The 5,339-nt window shown below is 46.4% G+C and overlaps 1 non-coding gene across 1 annotated transcript; it reads left to right on the top strand.

Annotated features, from left to right (window-relative positions):
• Nucleotides 1-4,257: 4,257 nt before the first annotated feature.
• Nucleotides 4,258-4,339, top strand: Trnaf-aaa. Its single transcript has one exon. It is a non-coding gene; the product is annotated as a tRNA-Phe (tRNA).
• Nucleotides 4,340-5,339: the final 1,000 nt, after the last annotated feature.

Here is a 5,339-nt window from a genome sequence, read left to right as displayed (position 1 = left end):
GCAAAACCAAAGGCAAACGCCTACTGTGTAAGCGTAATGATTGACGGCAAACAGGTCGAAATACAAGTAGATACGGGATCTGCTGTTTCAATAATGAGTGAAAGCTCATTTCGTAAAACGTTTGGAAACAAACGCTGTGAAAAGAGCAACGTAAGGCTAAAAGCTTACAATGGAAGTCCGATTCCAGTGAAAGGGTGTGTTAACATTCGAGTAACGTACGAGGGAAACGACCACACTCTGCCGTTGATCATTGCGCAGGATGCAAAAGGGACAGTCACACCAAACTTGCTGGGTCGCGACTAGTTATCAAAAGTTCGATTGAACTGGTCTCAAATAATCTCAGTGCACACGGTTATGACGGAAGTGTCTTTAAAACAGAAGTACAGTGCCGTGTTTGAAAGCGGATTCAGCGTAATCAAAGGCTTCAAGGGAAGCTTGCTTCTTAAAGATAACGCCCGGCCTATTTTTTGCAAAGCAAGGCCGGTGCCTTATGCGCTCCGTGAAAGCGTAGAGGAAGAACTAAAATCCTTAGAAGTAAACGATGTAATCTACCGAGTCCACCCCAGCGATTTGGCAACACCCTTAGTCGTCGTTCCAAAGGAAGACAAGACAGTGAGACTCTGTGGGGATTATCGTGTCACAGTAAATAAACATTTGAAGGTAGATCACTACCCGCTTCCGTTGCCCGAAGACATTTTTGCGGCAGTAGCGGGAGGAGCATTCTTCACTGTCCTCGACTTGTCAAAAGCTTACTTGCAACTAGAGCTCGAGCAGCACTCGCAAGAGCGTCTAACGGTGAATACCCACGTCGGGTTATACCGGTTCCGACGACTTATCTACGGCGTGGCAAGAGCGCCTGCATTGTTTCAGTCAGTGATGGATCAGATCCTTAAAGAAATGCCAAGCACTGCTTGCTACCTCGATGATGTTCTAATTTCCAGTAGAACACACGAGGAATGTGTAGCAAACACCGAACGTGTGTTGCAGCGGCTACGCAAGCACGGAATCCGTGTAAACCCGAGGAAGTGTAAATTTTTTCACAAAAGTGTCCGGTATCTTGGACACGAGATAAGCAGAAATGGGCTGCAGCCAACAAAAGAAAAGGTGGAAGCGGTGTTGAAAGCGCCAGAGCCACAAAACGAGAAAGAGTTGAAGGCTTTCTTAGGCTTACTGAACTTTTAAGCAAAGTTTTTGCCGTGCCTTGCCTCAACGCTAGAACCGATGCACAAACTGCTCAGAAAGGGAAACGCATGGAACTGGACGCAGGAGTGTAAAGAAATTTTTGAGTGTTGCAAACAACTCCTGTGCCGTAACGCTGTTTTTGAGCTCTATGACGCAGCGAAAACGCTCAAATTGACGTGTGATCCGTCTTCTTACGGTGTGGGCGCAGTTTTCTCTCATGTGATTAACGGAGAAGAAAGGCCAGTGGCTTAGGCATCTAGAACGTTAAGGGCCGCTGAGCGGAATTACGCTCATATCGAAAGAGAGGCGTTGGCGATCGTGTATGGTATACAGAAATTCCCCAAGTATCTGTATGGCCGTCTGTTTACCATCGTAACAGACCACCGACCGCTCACGCACATTTTCGATCCGAAAAAGCATTCTAGCTCCATACCCGCAGCAAGAATACACCGCTGGTCCAACTTACTTGCCAGTTACCAGTACACCATCCAGTATCGGAAGGGTGGTTGCATTGGAAATGCAGACGGGCTGTCCAGGTTACCGTTACCTTGTCTGCGGACGCAGGAAGCTGTTCATTATTACTCGCTCGTTCCTGATATGCAGCTAACAGCTGAAGATGTAGCAAAAGAAACTGAGAAAGACGATCAGCTAAGGCAAGTTCGCGAGATGACTTGGCATGGTTCGCCCAAAGTTGTTGACAAAGAGCTGGAACCATACTTTATCAGACGGTACGAACTATCATTGGACATGAATTGCCTCTTATGGAACAACCGCGTGATTCCTTGAGGAGAAGCGTCCTGGATCTTCTGCACGAATAACATCCAGGAGTTAGCAAGATGAAAATGCTTGCTCGTGGGATCGTATGGTGGCCCAACATTGACAAAGAGCTTGAGGAGTTTGTCAGAGAGTGTGATATTTGTGGCAGTGTCCGCGCTTCGGTACCGGCAGCACCGTTACAACCGTGGTTGTGGTGTTCCAATAATTGGGAACGCATCCACTTGGACTTCGCCGAAAAAGATGGCAAGACTTTCCAGGTTATGGTTGACTCGCATTCCAAGTGGGTTGAAATCAAACTCATGTATAGCACAACCGCTCAGAAGACTGTAGAGGTCGTACGGTCGGTGTTAGCGTCGTATGGACTACCGGTCCAAGTTGTGACAGACAATGGTCCACAATTTACTAGTCACGAGTTTCAAGAATTCCTTCGTGAGAACGGAGTAAAGCGCATGCTAACGCCACCATACCACCCGCAGTCAAATGGGGCCGCTGAACGGGTAGTTCAGACTGTAAAGAAGGCTCTGTTAAAATTGTTGATGGCAGACCAAAAGAATGACTGCACAAGAAGCATGCAGCCCAAGATTGACAATTTTATTTTTTTATACAGAATGACACCGCATTCTTTTTTGCGGGCAAAACTCCCAGTGAACTTTTTCTCGGAAGAAAACTGCGAACGAGGTTATCTATTTTGAAACCAAACATGACGCGAGCAGTTCAAACCAAAATGGAGAGCATAAAGAAGAGCTCGAAGAAACGACGTGGTACTGTTCGCACCTTTTCTGTGGGGGATGCAGTAATGGTGAAATCCGGGGGGGGGAGAGAGTGTCAAATGGTTTAGGGGAAAAGTGATCAAGGTTGTGCCTAACGTTACATTTTTGGTACGGGTACAGCAGCGCATCAGATTTGTGCATGCAGATCATTTAAGAGCCGCGAACTCTGCACATGTCCCCGTGCCAGAACAGGCCGCTCAACCGTATTAGCCTGCTCTGCATGACAGCGTTGAGGATATACTTGTGGAAACGGCTGACGACACAGGCCGCGCAGAAACTGGTCTGGGTGGTCCCGTTCACCCGCACGTCTCTCCTGGGCGAAGCACTCGTGCCAGAACACCACCAGACAAGCTGGTGTATCATTGAGTGTGAATATTGTATTAGATTGTATGAGTGTTATTACATGTTACTTATACCAATGCCTTACAAAGTTGACGTTGGTGTAATAGCGACTGTAAACTAAGAGGGGAAGGAATGTTGCGTCGGTGACCTGCACTGTCATATCTCTGTGTGATATACCGCCCCACGCATGCTCGCCATATGTTATCGCTTGGCGCCCTGTCTAGAAGAGCGGAACGCCGCTGCTGTAGGGATCACTTTCATCTTGTTCGTTCTTGACGATGCTCCATGTCGCAACAAAGCAGTAAGCCATGCTGCCCCAGCGTCTGTCCCGACTTCCCCTCAACGTAACAGTAATCAAAAGTTTATCCAACTACAGAAAGTGTGCACAGGTCCGGCGGTGGTTCCTGTTCTCGTAGAAATATATCTGAGGTTCTTAAATTTAAAGTTGTATGATTTGATCAAGGATTCTAATCCTGGTTTTGTTCTTATTGGGAAGATAAGTGGACGATATTTAATGCGTAACCTGCTTCAAGCTCTAGCAATCTAAATTGACAACACTGTGCATAGTGAGGACCCAGAGTTGCGGTTTTCGGTAGAGAGGCCGGCAAAAAAAAATCTCCAGTATTTAGACATTCAATTGAGACTACAGCCGGGTTTGTGTTAGTCATGTGGCAAGGCGACGGCAAAACCAATCCTTTCGTTTACCAGCTGCCATTCAAAAACTGTCAAGTTGGGTCCGGTTCGCAATCTAATAAGGAACGCAGTCCCAAAGTCCTGCGCTCACTTTATAGCGGAGTCTATTCAAAATTTGTTCAGCCGTCTGAACAAAGCAAAATACCCTCAGGCGTTTCTGTCCAAGCAGCTTTTCAACATTGATTCCTCCGAAAAGGCTAAAAAAATGACCGCATCTCCACGTGGTGAATGATGTTGATTGGGGCGAAGCTCCGGTGGTGCAGATGATACTAATTTTACGGAAGGTGGTTATATACGCATTTGAGCATTTGACCGGAGCGCCCTCTCGTCTATAAACGCTGAGCCAATGCATGCAAAGTTTAAAGCAATTATATACGCATTTGACCGCAGCGCCTTCTCCTGTATAGACGTTGAGTGGCTACATGCAACGTTTCATCCATGACATCCCCAGCTCTTGAGTTACTCCCACATCTCAGAGCCCCCTACTCGTCCCACAGTCGTGGCCGAGTGGTTAAGGCGATAGACTAAAAATCCATCCGGGTCTCCCCGCACAGGTTCAAATCCTGTCGACTGCGCAAATTTCTTTTTTGAAGAAGACAGATGGGATGGCGACCGATGTGAGCACGGACGCCGTACAAGGCTGGATCCTAAGTAGCTTCGCCCCTAAAAAATATTTCGGGACGAAAAAGTACGGCGTCTTCCCGTTTTTTCATGGAATATCCCATAACCGAAAATCGATCGCTAAAAGGTTTAGGCTCCTTACGCCATTTAGCACGGAATATACATGCCTTGCACCTTACGTGATATGGCACCATTCCAGCGTCCATTGCTTCGTACCCTGCTCCTGTTTCCGTGCCTTGTGCAGCATACATTTCGCACTATCAAATCTGTTTTTCTCAGCAAGCCACAAATCGACGTGTTTTTTTTTTCTTTTTGTGAACTCAGATATTTTTGTGAAGATTACGTCGTCGTGTACATATGTGTGCTTTACAATGCATGGCTTTAAGGTCACCTCATTTGTATGTGATTGTTCGGACTGTGAACTATCGTTTGGAAAATCCAGCTTCAGTGTCTTTTTTGACCGCAAACTGACAGATATTGTTAATGTTCATACCGTATATTTTGTCCTTGAGATTGTGTCATTTGCGGGTTTTTTTCTTTTCCCTGATTTCGCCTTTCCCCTTTTCTTGTTCAGATAATATATGAATGCATTCTGTCAGAATAAAGGTTAAGCTGTTTTTGAGACTTCTTAGGTTGCAAGGGACTATAGTATGAGTCGGCGTCTCGACAATTCGGCCCAGAAGGTTCGAGCGTCGAGCGTTCCGGGTGAGAATGAACAGACACTTTTGAGTGCAAGAAAGTAGGACGAAATGATGAAAGTTTCGTCTCGAGTAAGAATAAACCCGAACATTCTAGAACTCTGTGACCAAGCGTTGCTTGCTCCGTCCCCCGCGGGGCAATCTCAGTTCGCCTAGTTGTGCTCAAGAATGACGTTCAACTAAGTAATCTAACCCATTTTTGGTCAGCGAGGGTTTCGGAATAAACCTAAAGAAGCAGCAACCAATTGTGTAGAAG

Source organism: Ixodes scapularis, unplaced genomic scaffold, assembly GCF_016920785.2.
Source record: "Ixodes scapularis isolate PalLabHiFi unplaced genomic scaffold, ASM1692078v2 PGA_scaffold0__279_contigs__length_252992795, whole genome shotgun sequence".
In the NCBI taxonomy this organism is placed as follows: domain Eukaryota; kingdom Metazoa; phylum Arthropoda; class Arachnida; order Ixodida; family Ixodidae; genus Ixodes; species Ixodes scapularis.
Note: the sequence above shows the minus strand (reverse complement) of the source record. Positions and strands in the feature narration are given on the sequence as shown.